The sequence below is a fragment of the Heterodontus francisci genome, chromosome 13 (assembly GCF_036365525.1).
Source record: "Heterodontus francisci isolate sHetFra1 chromosome 13, sHetFra1.hap1, whole genome shotgun sequence".
Taxonomy (NCBI): domain Eukaryota; kingdom Metazoa; phylum Chordata; class Chondrichthyes; order Heterodontiformes; family Heterodontidae; genus Heterodontus; species Heterodontus francisci.
Window position 1 is genome coordinate 89,696,542 of NC_090383.1, and position 22,961 is coordinate 89,719,502.

Sequence of the window (22,961 nt, forward strand, 5' to 3'; positions counted from 1 at the left end):
TTTTTTCAATTATATCACTTGTAAGCTTGTTGAAGTAGGTACTCTTAGTATATAATGAGATTATTGAACTGGAAATCAAAAAACAGATTCCGATTGCACTCTCAGGCTCGGAGAGACTTGATTTCCCCTCCCCCCTCGTCCCCCACCGATCTGCACCGTATATGCCTGTCTGCCATTGATGCTGTCTCACAGAAAATTACCTTTGCAAAGCAGTTGCACAGTGGTATGATGTGTCAGAGCTCCAGCATGCTGCACCATAGTGTGAAAGGAAGTGGGCTAGTGTCCACAATTCCCCACAGGGTAGGGTCAACAATTGCAATCACCTTCTACAGGAAAACGCCAGGCAGGCATCCTGAGCTTCCTCATGGAGAGTGAAAAGGAAGGTGAATCATTCCAGGGATCCTGCATAGCCATCTGGTAATTAGTTACAGAGCTGTACTGGCATAGGCCTAGGAACAAATCAGCAGTTCCCCTTCTTGGTCCAGGAATTCAAATAGCAAGAGTAGATTTTGGAGTGAAAAATGGGGCAGACAGTAAGTACATGATACACCTAAAAATACCACACAGACTGCAATGGTTTGACAAGGTGGCTCACCACCACCAATTCAAGAGCAGTTTGGGATGAGCAGTAACTGCTTGGCTTGCCAATGATGCCCACAACCCATGAACAAATAAAAAAAGTATCACAATCTGCAATTTCATTGTCTGATATTTCATTATCCGATACTTTGATATCACAGTATATGATATTTAACTATCTGATACTCAGCGGTGGTAGCTAGAGGAACATGGGGACAGACCGAGCTGAGACTTGGGCCGGAATCTTTTGTTGGGCGGGAGGCCCCGCACACCAGCCAAAAAGTCGGTGGTGAGCATGCCTCCGCCGGGCCTGGTGAGCCAGGCCGGGATTTTAAACTCCCCATGCCTTTAATGGGTTTTGGGCGGGACTTCTATCTCCTTAAGGCAGGAAGTCCCGCCTAATGGAGCTGACGGCCAATCAGCCGGCCGGCAGCTCTCAATCCCAGCAGCACCATCAGCAGCGGTGGCCAATGCTGGGACTACACCCAGTCATCACAAGCAAGGTGAAGGACAGCCCCGGAAGACAGGTAAGTTTTTAGGGCCTCGCCCGATCAGGAGGGCACCCAGCCCGCAAGAAGGCCACCTGGTTTTACCCGCCGCGGCAGGAGGAGGCCCCTTAAGTACCAGTTAATTGGCCATTTAAGGGCCTTGATTGGCCTGGGCTGGGCGGGCCATTTCTCGTTGCAGCAGCCCTGCGCAAGATTGCAGAGGGGGCAGGAGGGGGTTGGGAACGGCCCGCCCCGCCCCATTCAATTTTATGCCCACCCCACACCCCCTCCACCACCACCACCAGCCCACTTGTTTTGGGGCTGTAAAATTCCAACCTTGGCGACTGAGCACCACACTGTCTCTGCAGAAACTCGAATGGTGGAATTGGTGGAATGGGTAGTCAGATGAAGCAACTTTGATGAGCATATCGAAAAAGGATAGATATATTTTCAGATTTCTGACATACCAAACTCCACTGGCAACCTCCCACCACCCCCTCCGCCCCCACGCCGCCCAACTCCTCTACAAATTTCCCCATTTTGCTGAATGGCCTGCCATATTATTTTAATCCCTCCTTTTTCTCCTCATGACCTGGAAGCTGCAGTTTCAACCCTCGACAGAAGATGGCAGTGCCAGACATAGATTGAGCATCTACTGAAATGCAAAGAGGGGATTTATTTTTATGACCAGCCAATTGCTACTAAAATATGACAGAGATGTACTTTTATGATTCCACACATTTAAGGAGAAATGCATAAAATTAAACTCTGCACACTGAGCAAAGCTCTTTGCAAAATCAACAAACCTATGGTTTTGTGTTCAAGTCCCGGGGCTGTCTGTCACATGAAGCTGCGTCCGCACCCCCCACCAGGGTCACTAGTTTCACTCTTGAGTTCTCAGGACTCGCACAGCCTTTACTTCAAGGAGGGGGAAGGGTAGACAAAAGCTGACACCGTACACCCCAGCTGGTACCAAGAGTGCTTTCTCCCAGCAAAAACACTGAGAAGCAATTCTCAAAGTCCATTCCAGTTCTGTTAAATTCATGACTTCTTTGCCAAGAAATGTTGGGCCTGAATCAGGATTGTGCTTGGATCAAGATTTCTAACAACTGCAGAAAAAAATAGTTGGCAACTTTTTTTCCGCCACAGCCCATTTAATCATTCATTCTGCAATTCAATCTGTGGAGAAAACAGCAGAGAACATTGAATAAAATCCTCTGTTTTATATGAAAGTAATTATATTTCTAAAAGATATCAATGTTTTTAGGAGCAATTTGGATTTAGACTCAGCAGCTAGATTTAGATGCTGAGTGTTTTTAAAAATTGATAATTGAGTACTACTTATACTTGGATCAACAGGTATTTAATTGTTATGTTTGGGTTAGGGATGCTACACCATTAGTAAATATGAAATGATTTGGCTCTTTATGATCCTGTGCTTCGGTTAAGTATATATTTATCTGAAATCCATGGCATTGAAGCTCTTGTTTTATCTTTTTGCATTTTGCTCCCCATTTTTTTTCACTGCGGAAGGTGCTGATTTCACTGGGTTATGGTTTGGTTCCACGGTGTTCGTCATCCTCCCATACTTCATCCAAGTCATTATTTTTTCACATGTAAAACTTGGCAGTGAATTTTGTCAGGTTATTTGACCATGGAGAGAACAACAGGACAGCTAAGTCACCTCCTGCTTTCCTCCAATGTTCATTTGAATGAACTTTTCAATAAGGGTCACAGGATAACAATCCGGAAATGGAATCTTGGGTGATTTTTTGTTTTCTTTTCCTAACTGTAGAGCTGTTGGACCAATTGCTATTGTCCCACCTGCTGCCATGGCTCAGAAGAACCAATGCAGCACAGACAAAGGACCAAACCTGGGCCCAACCTGGTCTATGTGGTTGAAAGAGAGATCTTCCATTTATATAGTGCCTTTCAGGACCTCAGGACATCCCAAAGCATTTCACAACCAATGGAGTACATTTAAAGTGCAGTTACTGTTGTAATGGAGGAAACACAGCGGCCAATTTGCATAACATATAATTCTAACAAAGATCTCTGCTTAAAATGTTAACCTTTTCCATGTGTTATCTGAAGTAGTGTGTATACCCTGCATTTTCTACTATGATACAACTTGGGGGACCCATAAGGTCATCATGGGACATTCTTACATGTTCCGTGCTCTTTAAATATATAAATGTGTCTCATAGTGTAACTTATTTTAAGGAAATGGAGGACATCTAATTATTATAAGGTTTAAAATTAATTTACAGAAGCAATCAGTTCGCGTGTCTTGATATCTTCTGCAACCTCAACTCATTCAATAATATATTTTAATAATTTCTAAAATCAAGCTATCCTAATGAGTGGCTTTTTCCCCTAAATGTCGGTATACTATAAGTTATAAAATCTAATTGGCAGAGAATTTGTGAAGAAAATTCCTGCTCTAAAAATGGGTGATGGCTTATGTTACAGACCCTAGGAAGTCACACATTGGCCTGTTTGTTCTTTGATACTCATCCTATCAACAAGGCTAAAACAGCTGTGTTGAGTAGTGAGTGATGCCAGCCAAATGCCAATAGGTGTAAACGTGGTGTTAGGGTGTGGTGCCAAGGCAGTTCAACTTTTGCTGTGCTCTTTTTCCTTCTGTCGAAAGCTTTCCTTTGCTAGATATTTGACGGTTCACTTCAAAGCGATTCTCAGAGTGTTTAGCAGCTCAGCAGTTGTACCAAATGAACCCACTCATTAACCTGCTCTGTGCTGAGTCCCTCAGGAGTTTTGATTCCGATCATTAAACTTTATGTCCTCCTTGTTTGTCAAGAACTGTTTGTTAAGATGGCCATTTGTAGTGCTTTATAGACCATAGTAGACCATAGACTATACCTGCTCTATTTGGGACCAGGGTTCCAATCCATCTGTTGTAGTAAAGCGATTGAAGTAAATATTATTCTACATTTTAACTTTTGAAGCAAATCAAAATTAACTTCTGAAAATGCACAGTATCTTTGTCAAACAGCTCAGTTCCTCATTTTAAAGAATGGCAAAAATTCATTGTCTATAGTCAGATCTGTATGAATATCTGTATCAGGGCACCCATATCACATAGTAGTTGGAAATATCATTGGAGCATGTATCAAGGAATTGATGGAAGATTTCAAATGTCTTGTCGATGAAATGCAGTTTTTTTTCAATATGTGGGAATGTTGCCACAAGTTGCAATGAGTCGCAACACCAAAAACAAACATTTAACAAAAATTGCATCAACCTTTTCAGTATTGAATATTTTGTAAATGTAGCTCTCCATGTTGGCTCAGTTGGTAAACCATAAAATTGGCAAACATTCTGTTCCTGATCGTTTACAGGTGATCGTTTACAGCTGCACAGTGGCGCAGTAGGGCAGCACAGTGGCGCAGTGGTTAGCACTGCAGCCTCACAGCTCCAGCGACCTGGTTTCAATTCTGGGTACTGCCTGTTTGGAGTTTGTAAGTTCTCCCTGTGTCTGCGTGGGTTTTCTCCGGGTGCTCCGGTTTCCTCCCACAAGCCAAAAGACTTGCAGGTTGGTAGGTAAATTGGCCATTATAAATTGCCGCTAGTATAGGTAGGTGGTCGAGAAATGTAGGGACAGGTGGGGATGTTTGGTAGGAATATGGGATTAGTGTAGGATTAGTATAAATGGGTGGTTGATGGTCGGCACAGACTCGGTGGGCCGAAGGGCCTGTTTCAGTGCTGTGTCTCTAAATGCTGGCAAGAGCACAAATATGTTTATCAAGTGCAAACATTATCAAACTTCTGTGATGCCTCCCCTGCTCCTCACACCCCCCACCACCTCAACCCCCACCCTCCTGGCCCCCCCACACACACAATACTATAGTTGACTGACACTCATTATTAATGCTCACACATGCAGAATGACCCCTTGGGCAATTGGAGGTTGCCAACTTACCTCAACAGGAATCAGCATTATAAATTTCCCCTCCAATTTTCTCCCCTCCTCCGCTGAAGTGCTGACTGCAGATTGCGCTGTCTGCGGATGAGGTTTATTTTCCATTACCAGAGTACCCTATGGAAACAATCAACACTCAAACATATAGATGATATTGCCCAAGCAGAGGGGGAAAAAATGAAACTCTACTTGAAAAATACAGCTCTGGCACTTCTTTTCCGACTAGTTCTAAGCCAATGGCTGTTTGGTGTGAAATCCTAGAAGCAACAGTAAAATTCTGTTTTTTGTCTTCTTTTATCAACACTAACAGAATTTCTTACCCACAGCTGTCATGAAAGTTTCCTAATTCACTTGAAAAAGCCCTTCAAAACACTCCTACAGGTGATGCAGAGACCAAGTGGGCCCACATTAGAGATGCCATCTATGACTCAGCAATGACCACCTTTGGCAAATGTGAGAAGCAGGATGCAGACTGGTTTCAATCTCACTCTGAAGAGATGGAGCCAGTCATAGCCGCTAAGTGCACTGCACTGCTGAACTACAAGAAAGCCTCCAGCGAGCTAACATCCTTAGCATTTAAAGCCGCCAGAAGCACCGCGCAAAGAACAGCCAGGCGCTATGCAGTCGTATTCAGCTGGCCTCCGACACCGGAAACATCAGAGGAATGTATGATGTCATTAAGAGAGCTTTTGGGCCAACCATCAAGAAGATCCCCCCTCCCCCCCTCAAGTCTAAATCAGGGGACACGATCACTGACCAATGCAAGCAAATGGACCACTGGGTGGAGCACTACCTAGAGCTGTACTCCAGGGAAAATGTTGTCACTGATAATGCCCTCAATGCAGCCCAGTCTCTGCCAGTCATGGATGAGCTGGACGAACAGCCAACAAAATCGGAACTCAGTAATGTCATCGATTATCTAGCCAGTGGAAAAGCCCCTGGAAAGCGTGGCATTACCCCTGAAATAATCAAGAGTGCCAAGCCTGCTATACTCTGAGCACTCCATGAACTGCTTTGCCTGTGCTGGGATGAGGGAGCAGTACCACAGGACATGCGCAATGCCCATATCACCCTCTATAAGAACAAGGGTGACAGCGGTGAATGCAACAACTACCATGCAATCTCCCTGTTCAGCATAGTGGGGAAAGTCTTCGCTCGAGTCGTTATAAACAGACTCCCGAGGCTAGCTGAGCGTGTATACCCTGAGGCACATTGCGGCTTTCGAGCAGAGAGATCCACCATTGACATGCTGTTCTCCCTTCGCCAGCTACAGGAGAAATGCCGTGAACAGCAGATACCCCTCTATGTTGCCTTCATAGATCTCACCAAAGCCTTTGACCTCGTCAGCAGACGTGGTCTCTTCAGACTACTAGCAAAGATCGGGTGTCCACCAAAGCTACTAGGTATCATCACCTCATTCCATGACAATATAAAAGGCACAGTTCAGCTTAGCGGTGCCTTATCAGACCCCTTTCCTACCCTGAGTGGCGTGAAACAGGGCTGTGTTCTCGCACCTACACTGTTTGGGAGCTTCTTCTCACTGCTGCTCTCATATGCATTTAAGTCTTCAGAAGAAGGAATTTTCCTCCACACAAGATCAGATGGCAGGTTGTTCAACTTTGCCCGTCTTAGAGCAAAGACCTTGCTGCATTAACATCCCACATGGAAGAATGTCTGCAGAGACTCATTGACAGGTTTGCGGCTGCCTGCAACGAATTTGGCCTAACCATCAGCCTCAAGAAAACGAACATCATGGGACAGGATGTCAGTAATGCTCCATCCATCAATATCGGCAGCCAGGCTCTGGAAGTGGTTGAAGAGTTCATTGACCTAGGCTCAACTATCACCAGTAACCTGTCTCTCGATGCAGAAATCAACACACGCATGGGAAAGACTGGCCAAGAGGGTGTGGGAAAATGGCACACAGACACGGAACACAAAAGTCTGCGTGTATCAAGTCTGTGTCCTCAGTGACTTGCTCTACTGCAGCGAGGCCTGGACAATGTATCTCAGCCAAGAGCGATGTCTCAACGCATTCCATCTTGGCTGTCTCTGGAGAATCCTTGGCATCAGGTGGCAGGACGGTATCTCCAACGCAGAAGTCCTCAAGGCGGCCAACATCCCCAGCATATACACCCTACTGAGCCAGCGGCGCTTGAGATGACTTGGCCATGTGAGCCGCATGGAAGATGGCAGGATTCCCAAGGACACATTGTACAGAGAGCTTGTCACTGGTATCAGACCCACCGGCTGTCCATGTCTTCGCTTTAAAGACGTCTGCAAATGCGACATGAAGTCCAGCGACATTGACCACAAGTCGTGGGAGTCAGTTGCCAGTGATCGCCAGAGCTGGCGGACAGCTATAAATGCGGGGCTAAAGAGAGGCGAGTCGAAGAGACTTAGCAGTGGCAGGAAAAGAGACAGAAGTGTAAGGAGAGAGCCAACTGTGTAACAGCCCCAACAACCAATGTTATCTGCAGCACCTGTGGAAGAGTCTGAATTGGCCTTTATAGCCACTCCAGGCACTGCTCCACAAACCACTGACCACCTCTAGGCGCTTACCCATTGTCTCTCGAAACAAGGAGGCGAAAGAAGATTGTTTTCTTTAAAGTCATTAGAACATGTTTTAAATAATTACAATATGGTTATACAAATGATAATCATATTTCTTTGATACCACATTTATATTTCTCCTTGGAGAAGAGAAGATTAGGAGGAGATTTGATAGACGCGTTCAAAATCAGGAATCCTGTTAGAGCAGATAGGGAGAAACTGTTCCCATTGGTGGAAGAATCCAGAACCAGAGCACACCGATATAAGGTGATTGGCAAAAGAAGCAACGGTGACATGAGGAAATACCTTTCCGCAGCAAGTGGTTAGGATCTGGAATGCACTGCCTGAGAGTGTGGTGGAGGCAGATTCAATTGAGGCCTTCAGAAGAGAATTGGATAATTATCTGAGGAGAAAAAAAATTCAGGGCTAGAGGGAAAAGGTGTGGGGGTGGGACTAGGTGAGTTGCTCTTGCAGAGAGCTGGCACAGACACAACAGGCCGAATGGCCTCCTTCAGTGCAGTAATCATTCTATGATTCATTCCAGTATGTCAGTTAGGGTATCTAAACCTTTACCTGCAAAGTTAACAAGAGTTTACTTTGCATATTCATTCGAAAACAGTCCCTTTCCCCTCTCCATCTCTCCAAAGTCATCAATTGCTTTTTGGGATATAGTTCCATGGGCACTGAGCACTCCCCAGTACCTCACCAAATGGTCACTCTTCAAAGCATAATAATTTTCTAGCAGGTATCGCTGGACACCAAGCAGAATTAAAACCCTATGCAAATTGTTTTTTCCTTCTTAGCCAAGTGGTACAAGGCTAATTGGCGTACCCGTGCTGTTGTCCTGACTGAGATCAGCTAACCCAGTGAAGAACAGGAAGTGACACTGCAACCTTGCTGGCCTTTAAATACAATAACAATAACTTGAACTTATAAAGCACCTTTGACTTGGAAAACCTCCCAAGTTGCTCCATGAGGCATGCTCATAAAAATCGATGCTGAGTCAGAACATTTAGTTAGTTAGTGATACAGCACTGAAACAGGTCCTTCGGCCCACTGAGTCTGTGCTGACCATCAACCACCCATTTATACTAATCCTACACTAATCCCATATTCCTACCACATCCCCACATTTCCCTACCACCTGCCTATACTAGGGGCAATTTATAATGGCCAATTTACCTATCAACCTGAAAGTCTTTTGGCAGGAAACCGGAGCACCTGGAGAAAACCCACGCAGACACAGGGAGAACTTGCAAACTCCACACAGGCAGTACCCAGAATTGAACCCGGGTCGCTGGAGCTGTGAGGCTGCAGTGTTAACCACTGCGCCACTGTGCCGCCCTTAGTCAAAGAGCTAAGGTTTGAGGAGGGTCTCAAAGAAAGAGAGGAAGTTGGAGAAGCAGAGGGGTTTAAGGAGGGAATTCCATTTAAGGTTCAATAGAACATTGTGGGGACCCTGAATCACTAGACAACTGAGGGAGATGTTTGCAATTGTTGCACCTAAGTTTTAAATCTACTTCTCCGTCACACAAAGTAATAGTAATGGCTGCCCCTTACAAAACAGTGTTGTGTACCAAAACACTGCACATTTTTTAAACCATATTTGTAATCAGTAATGTGATAACCCTGTGTGTGAGTTCAAATCTCATCATAGCAGTATGAGAATTTGAATTCACATTTAAGAATCTAGAAATAAAAATACTGGCACCATGAAGCTGTTGGATTGTTGTAAAAACCCAACTGGTTTTCTAATGTTTTTTAGGGGAACGATACTGTCCATACCCAGTCTGGCTTAAATGTAACTCCAGTTCCATGCCAACATGGTTGACCCTTAAGTACCCTCTTAAAATGACCTAGCAAGTTGTATCAAGCCACTCATGCTTGGGGCAACTAGGGATAGAGTGTAAATGCTGGCCTTGTCTACAGTCTAAGAATGGAAAATTGAAACCATCTGTTCGGTCCACTGCTGCTCAGCACATTTATCCAGTGATTAGCTGAGCCATACAAATTAGTAAGGTTTCAGGTTTGACCCCAGGTCTGAACTGAATTATCTGATTTTAGTCAGGCTGTGCGAGGTGTGCTGCAATTGGCCTCAGTAGCTCTGGATTAGAGGGGGGGTTGGGGGTGGGGTGGTTTGTCAGGAGTGCGATATCAACAAGGGTTCCTGATTGCCACCCCATTTGAATAATGAATGATATATATTAATGATTTAGACTTGGGTGTACAGGGCAAATTTAAAAATTTGCAGTTGACACAAAACTTGGAAGTATCGTGAACTGTGAGGAGGACTATGGTAGACTTCAAGAGGAAATAGGCTGTGGAGTGGGTAGACACAAGGCAGATCAAATTTAATGTAGAGAAGTGTGAAGGGGTACATTTTGGGAGGAAGAACGAGGAGAGGCCACACAAAATAAAGGGTACAATTCTGAAATAGGTTCAGAAACAGAGAGAACTGGGTGTATATGCGTACAACTCGCTGAAGGTGGCGGGGCAGGTTGAGAAAGTGGTTAAAAAGGCATACAGAATCCTGGGCTTCATAAATAGAGGCATAGAGTACAAAAGCAAGGGCTTTATGGTGAACCTTTATAAAACACTGGTTTGACCTCAACTGGAGTATTGTGTCCAATTCTAGGCACAGCACTTTAGGAAGGATGTGCATGCTTTAGAGAGGGTGCAGAATGGTTCCAGGGATGAGGGATTTCATTTATATGGATAGATTGTAGAAGCTGGAATGTTCTCCTTAGAAAAGAGAATGTTGGGAAGAGATTTGATAGAAGTGTCCAAAATCATGAGGAGTCTAGACAGAGTAGATAGAAACTGTTCCGATTGGCAAAAGGCTCAAGGACTAAAAGACACCGATTCAAGGTGAATGGCAAAAGAATCAACAGCAACATGAGGAAAAACTGTTTTACATAGCGAATGGTTAGGATCTGGAATGTTCTGCCTGAGAGTGTGGTGGAGGCAGATTTAATCATGGCTTTCAAAAGGGAATTGGATAAGCTCCTGAAGATAAAACAAAATTGCAGGGCTGCAGGGAAAGGGCGGGGGAGTGAGATGAGCTCAGTTGCTGTTGCAGAGAGCCAGCATAGACATGACAGGCCAACTGGCCTCATTCTGTGCTGAAACTATTCTATGATTCTATCAAGATAGAATTCGGCTAAGCTACGGTGTTCCTATAGTTAAAATGTCTGCAACATTTACCGTCCAGGCCATTTGGACATGGTAAGACTGTAGTTTAGGATTGTGCCCCAGAATGGGTCCAGCACCTCCAAAAGAGCAGCAGAGAGCAGAAACTGGGGAAACCAGGGATTCTGTTGTAACACAAGGAAACTACAAATCCACTAACTACAGATATGGTTCTTAAATGCAATGCTGCATATGGCACCCATTTACACTGATTGCCTATTTTAATCTGGTAAAATAGTTTGCAAAGCAGACTCTTATTTTGAAAATTAGTGACAGTCAGTGGTTTGCACAGAATGGGCTGCCATCCAATATAATATTTTTTGCTCCTATTTTTTCTCCTGTCCTGTCCTGAAAATGCTGCCACTTGTTGGGATACAGGTCCTACAGTGCTGGTCCATTACCACACCTTATTCTTTATATGAGGGCGGTGAGCTGTGGTGATATCTTCCCAATGGTGGATTGATTCATTCAAATCCAGTCCCCAATCTATGTCCACATGTGTTTACTTTTCCTGAAGGATCACTTAATGGTAATATGAAGTGCTGAAGCAATTTTGGCACCTATGAAACTTACCCCAGCAAGAATTAGTGCCTTTGGGGGAACAGGATAAATAGGTGGAGGGGAATAGCAAACAGATAAAAAAGGACCTGGAAAATTTTAAACTCTAAAACCATTTCCATTGGCGTCAATAGACATGGCTTCGAGAGTGGGGGAGGTGAAGATAATCCACCTTTAGTCCACGGACATGTGCTAAAGTGGAACTGCTCAATACAAATTTTACTCGCTAGTCCAATAGTCTGTGAAATTTCAACAAAGTTAACTTCAACCAGTATTAGCACTGCTCAAGGGGGATTTTCAGAAGTCTATAAAATTGTTTGATCAGCGTTAATCATTGACAAAAATGCTTTGCCTGACATTTCTAACATAATGGAAATGTGCCAACTAGAAAATATTCCCAGAGTCAAAATACATTTTTGCCGTGATTAATTTGCACCCAGTTTATTGAAGATGCTTGATATAACTTGATTTAATATAAAATTGTTCAATCACAATAACTAAGAGGCTAAAAAACAGCGAAGCATTTTTAAAAAAATCAACATTTTACTCTGATTAAACAGAACACTGGTAACCTTGTGTATGGAGCGCTCTTAGACTGAGATCATTCTGGAATATGTATCCTGCCAGTTTTTTTTGAAAGGTATAGACGGTCCCTTTAATGCTAGAATGACACAAAAGTTTTATTAGATCTGTAAAATATTACCTCTTTCCTTCCGGCCTATAAAAAAAACCTTCAGTTAATAAGTCAACTATTCCCTGCCAGTAGCCAACTGGAATATAGTCCTGGAGAAAGAACGGGGTAAAAAACCCACAGAAGTCTGCATGTAGGTTTTTTTTTCTCTCATATTGATTTTGTAGTGGTTAATCAGTCTCGCCCGTCAGAAAAAGTAAACACACTGTAGATAGACAGCTTCCTAAGTGCAGCACTGTGCCAAATTCACAGCTTAAATCTGTGTGCTTTCTGTTGGCCGACCCCAAACAGCCAACAGTTGCCTCACGTACAAAGCATACATCATGAAGGACACACTAAAGTTCATCCAGCCACTAGTCCGCTACATATCAGCTTCAGCGTTTTATGATTTAATAAAATGTAATATCATCAAATCAACTCGTATGATTGGGTAGAAGGGATTTTGCCACAGAAAAGAGTGCAGTTTTAAAGCAGTATTGATATCTACAGAAATTGTCCAGGCTAATTTGATCTGTTGAAACACAGCAGAAAGTAATCTGTTTTAATTGGTGCTATCGGTACACTGCCGCACATTTTGAACAATTGTTCTTCAGGCGTGCACCGTGTTCAGTGAAACTGTGTTGAAGTACAGCTGCTACAATTAGCTGGAGCGAAGGAGAAGTGAATCAGCCAAAGGTTCTGCTCCCATACCCTGCTCAGTGAACTTGTTGCTGGATAGTCCAGGGTTGTGGGTGTTGGGTGACAACAGAATCATAGAATAATACAGTAGAGGAGGCCATTTGGCCCATTGTGTCTGTGCCTATTGGTAGAGCTATCCAGTTCATCCCACTTCCCTGCCCTTTTCCCATAGCCCTACAAATCTTTCCCCTTCATGTATATCTCCAATAAACTTTTGAAAGTTATTGTTAAATCTGCTTCCATTGCCCTTTCAGGCAGTGCATTCCAGATCATGATAACTCGCTGTGTAAAAAAAAATTCTCCTCATCTCGCCTCTGGTTCTTTTGCCAAATACCTTAAGAATGGGCGGCACAGTGGCGCAGTGGTTAGCACCACAGCCTCACAGCTCCAGGGACCCGGGTTCGATTCCGGGTACTGCCTGTGTGGAGTTTGCAAGTTCTCCCTGTGTCTGCGTGGGTTTTCTCCGAGTGCTCCGGTTTCCTCCCACAAGCCAAAAGACTTGCAGGTTGATAGGTAAATTGGCCATTATAAATTGTCACTAGTATAGGTAGGTGGTAGGGAAATATAGGGACAGGTGGGGATGTTTGGTAGGAATATGGGATTAGTGTAGGATTAGTATAAATGGGTGGTTGATGTTCGGCACAGACTCGGTGGGCCGAAGGGCCTGTTTCAGTGCTGTATCTCTAATCTAATCTAAATACTCCTGCCTCCATGATTAAATTCCCTGCTGACACTCACTGTCTGAGCTAACACATGAAGAAAAGCCAGTTCGGGGAGAGACCAGATGGAGGTCACTCCATGTTACAGTACTACATTGTCAGTTTGGTTTGTGCAATCATAGGCTTCCTGAAATTACTATTGCTACTTACAATGTTACACATGAGAAGTGCAGTTCTTATTTTTTGGATTCCCCCCATTTTTCTCCCGCCTCACCTGAAAGTACTGCTTCATACTGAAATAAGGTTTCAGAAGTGCTGAAAGCTCTCTTGTTACCTTACCCAGTTCATTATATATGAATCTAAATGATGCATGTCAGCAGGTTATTTGACTATCGGGAGAAAAGTAGCTGAATTTGATTTGTCCACTCTCAGCATTCACATATTTGCACTGTCTATTCAGCAGGGATCATTGGATGGTAACCCAGGATTGGGAGCCTATGCCAACTCTTTCCTTTCTTACCCCAAGGGTTTGTCACCACCACTGAAGCTAACACCAGATAATTCAACACAAACCAAAGAATAAAACCATTAAACCCAGCTCATCATACACATAGAATGGTTACAGCATAGAAGGAGGCTATTCAGCCCGTTGAGTGCAGGCCAGCTCTCTGCGAGTGCAATCCAGCTAGTCCCACTCCCCTGTCCTTTTCCCATAGCGCTGCAAATATTTTCCCTTCAAGTACTTATCTAATTTCTTTCTGAAAGCTATTTTTAAGTCTACCTCCACCATTCTAATAAATCTTTTCTGCGCCTTCTCCAAGGCATTCATATCCTTCCTAAAGTGCAGTGCCTCAAATTGGACACAATACTCCAGTGTTTTATAAAGGTTTATCATTACTTCCTCGCTTTTGTACTCTATGCTCAATTTATAAAACCCATGATCTGGTATGCTTTTTAACCGCTTTTTCAATCTGCCTTGCCACCTTCAACAACTTGTGCATATGTACTCCCCAGGTCTCTCTGTTTCTTCTTCCCCTTTCAGATTGTATCCTTTAGTTTATATTGCCTGTCCTCTTTCTCCCTACCAAGATGTATGACTTGGTATTAAATTTCATCTGCCACTTGTCCGCCCATTCCACCAGGCTGTTTATGCCCTATTGAAGTCTATCACCATCCTCCCCACTGTTCATTATACTTCCAAGTTTTGTGCCATCTGCAAATTGTTAAATTGTGCCCTGTACATCCAAGTCCAAGTCATTAATATATATCATGTTTAGCATTGGTCCTAGTACCCACCTCTGGGGAACCCCACTGTATACCTTCCTCCAGTTTCCTGTCCTTTGGCCAATTTTGTATTCATACTGCCACTCTCCCTTTTATTCCATGGGCTTCAATTTTGCGGACAAGCCCATTATGTGGCATTTTATCAAACACTTTTTGGAAGTCCATGTACACTACATCAATTGCATTGCCCTCATCCACTTCTTCAAAAGCTCAGTCAAGTTAGTTAAATACAATTTTCCTTTAACAACTCTGCACTGACTTTCCTTGATTGATCCATACTTGTCCAAGTGACTGTTAGTTTTATTTCTCTTCTCTTCTTAGGCAGTTCCTCAGGAACAAGGATGGCTTCCTTTCACTCCAGGGTTGTGGGTCCTTAGGTGACTGGTCCAATTCTGAATCCGTACACTCTGCCACAGGTGGTGTTTGGTGAGGTGAGTGAATGGGATGCTTGAATTTCTGAATGTTGCTTCCGCTGTTTGCACTTGCACATTCCCGGGCATGTTGACGCTGTTCAAACTGGTTGGCCCCTTCGCAGATGCTTCTTCTCCATTTTGGACGGTCCCACATGATCCCACGAATCAGTGGAGATGTCACATTTTTTCAGGTATCCTTTAGGGACATCCTTGTAGCCTTTCCTTTGCCCTCCTGGTAGCCTCTTGCATTGATGCTGCTCGGAGTAAAAAGCTTGTTTTGAGAGTCTTGTGTCAGACATGCTGACAATGTGGCCCGCCCAGCGTAACTGACTAGACATGACCAGTGTCTTGATGCTGGAGATGTTGGCCTGAGAGAGGACACTGATATTGGAGTGCCTGTCTTGCCACTGAATTTGCAGGATCTTGCAGAGGCACCACTGGTGATATCTCCCCAGGGCTTTGAGATGTCTGCTGTACAGTGTCCACGTCTCTGACGCATACAGGAGGGCAGGTAACACTGCAGCCCTGTAGACTATGAGCTTGGTGCCAGGTTTGAAGTCTTTGTCATCAAACACTCTTTTCCTCAGATGACCAAAGGTTGTGCTGGCACACTGGAGGTGATGCTGAGTTTCATCGTCAATGTCTGCCCTTACTGAGAGGAGGCTCCCAAAGTATGAGAAGTGATCCACATTGTCCAGTGGTTCGCTGTGGATCTTGATAGTCGGGGGGCAGTGTTGTGCGGCGGGAGCAGGTTGGTAGAGGACCTTTGTCTTCCGGATGTTTAGCTTAAGGCCCATTCTTTCATACACCTCCATGAATGCATTAATGACTGTTTGAAGCTCGGTCTCTGAGCATGAGCATATGCAAGTGTTGTCAGTATACTGCAGCTTGATGACAGAGGTTGGAGTGGCCTTGGTTCAGGACTGGAGGCGACATAGGTTAAATAGTTTCCTGCTCATCCTGTAGAGTTGCTGCTCTGTTGTGATATTTAAAGTAACTTTGATTTTATTTCTAAAAGCTTCCCACCACCAAGGCCTGTTGTTGCTGGGTTTATCCTTATATTCTTTTTTGAACAAAAGTGTAACATTGGCAATTGTCCAGTCCTTTGGCACAACCACCCCATCTTCCCTTCCCCCCATATCTAAGGAGGATTGAGTGATTATGGCCAGTACCTGTGCAATTTCTACCCTTACCACAAATTGTATTTAAAAAGCACAAAAGCAATTTAGGATAACCTTACCTCTCAGTAGCCTTTCCTAAATCTCTCTTTTCACATGGAATGAGAATAAAAGGAATTCACACTTCTTTTCAAAGCTTATAGTCCAGGGCAACAGTGGCTCATGGCCACTTAAAGCAGACAGGTAGCAGTGGGAAAACAGCTCCTGTCTGTTTTAAGGATATCCACTTTCTTGGCTGCAAAAGTTCTCATCAAATGGCTGTGGTGGGGAAGAGACTGTTGCCCACCTCCTTCTGGAATGTGTCTTTGCAAAGCAGGTGTGGAAAGAGATGCAGTGGTTTTTGTCGAGGTTAATCCCAAGCAGATCTGTAACACAGGAGTCTGTGCTCTACAGGCTGTTCCCAGGGACGCACACCGAGATAAACATCAACTGCTGCTGGAGGACCATCAATTCGGTGAAAGACGCTCTTTGGTCTGCCTGAAACTTGCTGGTCTTCCAGCGCAAAGAGTTGTCCACGACCGAGTGTTGCAGACTGGCACATTCCAAGGTCCAGGACTACATGCTGAGAGACACACTAAAGCTTGGGGCAGCCGCTGCAAAGGCTCAATGGGGAAAGACCACTGTGTAAGGTCTTCCCACCAAAGTGAACTGAGGGGCTGGACCCATGGGAAACCTCTCAGGCTGTACACACCAAATATAGGTTTGCTGTAAAATGTACGTGGCATGTAAACTGGAATGGAAGGGTTGTGAGGCAACTCAGTCCTATATCGAAGAAAACTGATTTCCTTTACAGTTTTTGGAATGTCAGCTTGGTGCTGCTTTGAACTGTTTTGTAATGCATTTTTAACAGATTTTTATGAATAAAGTATATTTTGGAAAAAAAATCAAATGGCACAGTTAACATGAGCAGCAGAGCAGTTCCATTCACTTATATGAAATCTAGTGCTCTCCATTGCCTGGAGCATATAGCAGAAAATCAGCTGCTGGGTAAAATGAGTACCAACTGGATAGAGTGCAGTTGAATTTCAGTTTTCTGTTCCGGGATCCTTCTTGTCCTGGCATTGTTGGGGTGACTATATGTCGGGCTTTATTTCTGTGTCAGATTTTCTTTCCAACATCTTCAATAGTAGTTAAAAACATTATGAGACAGATTTTCAACTTGCCACTTGGGCGTGACGTCAATGAAAATTAAAATTCCGCCTGTTCCAGTAGGTGAGCAGCTGCTCTGCAATGCCAGTTTTGCACTAGGGCAGCAAGGTAAAAATCTACCCTTAGATATGGAAATACTGATGGCAAAGAGCAATTAGAAACAAAACAATGGGTATCAAAGAGTGACCCAAAGGTAATTTTCACTTTGCACACAAGCAGAAAACTGTCAGTTGTGGATGAACAGTTCTACCCACTGCCCAATTTTTCTTTCTACTGACCTTGCCTCCATTTTGTTCTGACTGTTGGTGAACTTGACCATCAAGTCTGGCACAGCAATACGGCTTTCACGTTGACAGCTTTTATCAGGGTTGCCAACTCTGGCTGGACGTGTTTGGGAAGGTCACATCGCATGACATCCCACGTCCAACATCAAACACCGTCATTCAGCTTTTTTCCTTGATCTTCAACATTTTGATGATGAATGAGAAAAAGCCTTCAAAGAAAATGAAAAAACCCAGATTTTTTTTAATGCCCCTGTGGTATTTCTCCTTGGTTGCTCACAGCAGTATCCAGGAGATTAAGCTTCAGTTCTTGGAGACTCCAGTACGTGCCTGGAGAGTTGGCAATAAAGCTTATATGGACCTCTCCCTGACAAGGGAAAAGATCTACAGCCAGAAACTTAAAGATCCAACTGGAATATCTGATTGCACAGATCAGGCGCACAGTGGATTCAATGTTGTTCCAAATCGGGCGGCACAGTGGCGCAGTGGTTAGCACCGCAGCCTCACAGCTCCAGCGACCCGGGTTCAATTCTGGGTACTGCCTGTGTGGAGTTTGCAAGTTCTCCCTGTGTCTGCGTGGGCTTTCTCCGGGTGCTCCGGTTTCCTCCCACATGCCAAAGACTTGCAGGTTGATAGGTAAATTGGCCATTATAAATTGCCCCTAGGTGGTAGGGAAATATAGGGACAGGTGGGGATGTGGTAGGAATATGGAATTAGTGTAGGATTAGTATAAATGGGTGGTTGATGGTCGGCACAGACTCGGTGGGCCGAAGGGCCTGTTTCAGTGCTGTATCTCTAAACTAAACTAAACTAAATCCATCCATAATGAGCGAATTCAGAGCACAAGCAGACTCACTACTTTATAGAATTACTTCCATTGGAAGCGATTCTACAACATCAACATGCTTTCAGAGGGAGTGACTAAAAGCAAACTGAACTTTTATTTTATTTCCAAAATATACTTTATTCATAAAAATCTGCAAAAAATACATTACCAGTTTCAAACAGCACCAAGTCAAAAATTACAAACAGTGCAAAGGAGGTCCGTTTGCTTCAATACAATCATGAGTTGCCTCACAACCCTTCCATTTCACATTTGTCATGCCAGATACATTTTTACATTAACTATCCAGTTCCACTGTAGCTTTTAGCAGTTAAGAATGGCTTAACAGGCAATGTCCTGTGATTTTTGTAAAACTGGTTGCACTCAGGCTGTTAATAGCGTTGAGTTTAGAAACGCTAATCTGGCCTTCTTTGCATTTGGGCAGCCTGTTTTCCTGGTAAACAAGATGTCACAAGAAGCCCCAAGGACAGATGATGTATTGTCATAAGAAAACAACATTGACACACTAAGCCTGGTTGCTCTCTCAGGGCAATGCCTAATAGCTTGCAGCCTGTTGTTTCAAGGTACAATGAATGGGCCAGTAAGGTGTGCTTTTCTTCAACTCCCTGTTGTGTTGCTGACCTTTGTCTATTCATTGATTCTAAATCATGCGGTGGGCGGGAGAGGTAATTGTTAGACCATGTTGACCTGGAAAACTGTGAGGCGTTCAGCATGCTCTACATGCACTAATTGGTTACAACGATGATATGTAATAGGTTCGAAAGTAATTGTTGCCTGGTAATTCTCTATGTATACATTATTAACAGCAATTTAGATTTAGCAGGAAGGGATGATACAGTTGCCTCTCCCACCAGATCCACTCTCTAAACGCATGAGGTGTTGAAATTCCTCTTACAGATGCCTCCAGCATTAAATGGGAATTAAGGCTTTTGCTCTTTTTTTTAACACTTTTGAAAGAACGTGTAGCTACATGTGTTTCTGAGACTTTACTGCACTCAAAGTAACACTCAGCTGAAATGATTAGTCAGAAAGCACCGATGAAAATGCTGCTTATCTAGCGAAACAGACACTTAATATAAATAGCAGCACTCTGTAGGGCAAGCTAGCTGTTAACTGTGCAACTCTTGGGAGAAACGGAGAGACTACACAGACAGTCAAAAGCATGATCTTACAGAGCAAGAACCGAAGGCCATGTTTCACAATGTAAAAGCAAAGAATTTAGGAACAGCAGTCGGCCATTCAGCCTCCGTGAGCCTGTTCCATCATTCAATGAGATCATGGCAGGTTTAACGACAATGATAGGAATGGACCTAAGAGAAGGGAGTGCTACAAGTTCAGAGGGAGGTAGGTTAGAATGAGTGAGGGAAGCAGAGAAATTGAGACAGCTGATGTCACACCAGCAGGTCCCAAAGAAAAGTTCTCAATTATGTCCATTTGTGTGGCAGTTGCAGTTAATTTGAGTAAACTACATTAGATTCATTTAGCACTTTTGGAAGAAAGTGTAACTACGCGTGTTTCATTGTGAAATATAGCCTGCAGTTCTTGCTCTGTAATGTCATGCTTTTGGCTGTCTGTATAGTCTCTCCATTTCATGACTGATCTGTATCCTAGTTCTGTATAGTGTAGAGGAGCAAACCAGCACCCTGGTCATCAATCCTGGCTGACAATCCTGGAGAAGTTGGGAGGTAGCTGATATTTGACTTGACCTTTTGCAAAAGTGAAAAATTAGGAAGACCAGAAGTAAATGTAGCCCATCATTTTTGGAGGCTGCCATTGCTGCTAACCAAAATAAGTCAGATGAGTTTGCTTGAGAATCTAATATAGTTTACTCAAATTAACTGCAATTCCCACACTAATGGACATAATTAAGATCTTTTCACTGGGATCTGCTGGCGTGACATCAACGGTCTCAATTTCTCTGCTTCCCTCATTCACCCTAACCTACCTCCCTCTGAGCTTGCAGCACTGTTCTCTCAGGTCCAACTGTAATAATGTCATTAAACCTGCTGACAAGGGTTGACACTGTTGTTGTTTGGCGGACTAGCATCCACCTTGTGGAAGCTGAACACCAACTTTCTGACACCTCCTCCTATCTACTCTTGGATCCTGACCCCACCAACAAATATCAAGCCATCATTTCCCAGAGTGCCACTGACATCATCTCCTCTGGAGATCTCCGCTCCAACCTCTTAGTTCTCCAACCTTACACTTTCTATTACTACCTCCTTCCCAAGATCCACAAACAGGATTGCCCTGGTAGATGCATCATTTCAGCCTGTTCTTGCCTTACAGAACTGATTCATGCTAATCTCAACTCTATTTTTTCTCTCCTTGTCCAATCTCTTCCTACCTACATCACCAATACTTCAGATGCCCTCCGCCACTTTAACTGTTTCCAGTTTCCTGGCCTTAACCTTCTCCTTTTCACCATGGACATCCAATCCCTTTACGCCTCCATCCCCCACCAGGACAGACTGAGAGCCCTTGACTTTTTCCTTGAACAGAAGCCCAACCAGTCTCCGTCCACCACCACCCACTTCCAACTGGTTGAACTTGTTCTCACATTCAACAGCTTCGCCTTTGACTCCACTCACTTCCTCCAAATAAAAGATGTTGCTATGGGAACCCGAATGGCCCTACCTTCGCCTACCTTTTTATGGGATATGTAGAACATTGTTCTCAGGTTCACTCCCTCACCTCTTTTTCAGGTGCATTGACAACTGTATCAGTGGCATTTCCTGTTCTTGATTGAACTGAAAAATTTCATCAACTTTACTTCCAATTTCCACCCTTTCTTTGCCTTCACGTGGCCCATTTCTTCCCTTTCACAGCTATGGAGATAATGGATGCATTGGTGAGCATCTTCCAAAATTTTATAGATTCTGGAGCGGTTCTTGCGGATTGGAAGGTTGCAAATGTCACTCCACTATTTAAGAATGGAGGGAGAGAGAAAACAGGGAATTACAGACCTGTTAGCCTTACATCAGTCATTGGGAAAATGCTAGAATCTATTCTAAAGGATGTGATAAATGGACACTTGGATAATAATGATCTGATTGGGTATAGTCAACATGGATTTATGAATGGGAAATCATGTTTGATGAACCTGTTGGAGTTTTTTGAGGATGTTACTAACAGAATTGATAAAGGGGAGTTGGTGGATGTGGTATACTTGAATTTTCAGAAGGCCTTTGCTAAAGTTCCCCACAGGAGTTGGTTAGCAAAAGTAAAGCACGTGGGATAGGAGGTAATATACTGGCATGGATTAAAGCTTGGTCAACAGGCAGAAAACAGAGAGTAGGAATAAATTGTCATTCTCGCATTGGCAGGCTGTGACTAGGGGGGTACCAGAGGGATCAGTACTTGGGCCCGAGCTGTTCACAATAAAAATCAATGATTTGGATGTGGGGACCAAATATAGTATTTCCAAGTTCGCGGATGACACAAAACTAGGTGGGAATGTGTGTTGTGAGGAAGATGCAAGAGGATTTGGACAGACTTAGTGAGTGGGCAAGACGTGGCCGATGGACTATAATGTGGAAAAATGTGAGGTCATCCACTTTGGTAGGAGGAACAGATGTGCAGAGTATTTCTTAAAAGGTAAGAGATTAGAGAGTGTAGATGTACAAAGGGACCTGAGTGTCCTTGTCAATAAGTCACTGAAAGCTAACATGCAGGTGCAGCAAGCAATTAGGAAGGCTAATGGTATGTTAGCCTTTATCACAAGAGGATTTGAGTAGAGGAGTAGTGACGTCTTGCTTCAATTGTATAGAATCTTGGTTAGACTGCACCTGGAGTATTGTGTGCAACTTTGGTCCCCTTACCTTAGGAAGGATATTATTACCATAGAGGAAGTGCAACGAAGGTTCACCAGACTTGTTCCCAGGATGCGGGACTGTCCTATGAAAAGAAATTAGGGAAACTAGGCCTGTATTCTCTAGAGTTTCGAAGAATGAGAGATGATCTCATTGAAACCTACAAAATACTGAAAGGGATAGACAGGGTAGATGCAGCTAAGATGTGTCCCCTGGTTGGGGAGTCTAGAACCAGGGGACACAATTTCAAAATAAGGGGGAAGCCACTTAGAACAGAGATGAGGAGAAATTTCTTTACTCAGAGGGTTGTGAATCTTTGGAATTTTCTACCCCAGAGGGCTGTGGAAGCTCAGTCATTGAGTATGTTTAAAGCAGAGATTGACAGATTTCTAAATACAAATGACTTAAGGGGATATGAGGATCGTGTGGGAAAAAAGCATTGAAGTGGATGTTCAGCCATGATCATATTGAATGGCGAGGCAGGCTCGATGGGCTGAATGGCCTACTCCTGCTCCTATGTTCCTATGCTCCTCCCTCGACTTCTCTAAATCCATATTTTGGGATAGGCTATCGACCAGTATCCACTATAAGCCTAGTGATCCACACAAGTACCTTAACTACACTTCCTCCCATCCTGCTTTCCATAAGGAATTTATTCCATT

The 22,961-nt window shown here is 43.8% G+C and overlaps 1 long non-coding RNA gene across 3 annotated transcripts in view; it reads left to right on the top strand.

The window, feature by feature from the left end:
- The window catches only part of LOC137376489 (uncharacterized), a 200,683-nt gene that overhangs the window by 171,390 nt on the left and 6,332 nt on the right, over positions 1 to 22,961 (top strand). For all 3 annotated transcript variants that reach the window (XR_010976249.1, XR_010976248.1, XR_010976250.1), the window contains one exon: positions 14,941 to 15,050. This is a non-coding gene — a long non-coding RNA (uncharacterized lncRNA). The remainder of the gene's footprint in view (positions 1 to 14,940; positions 15,051 to 22,961) is intronic.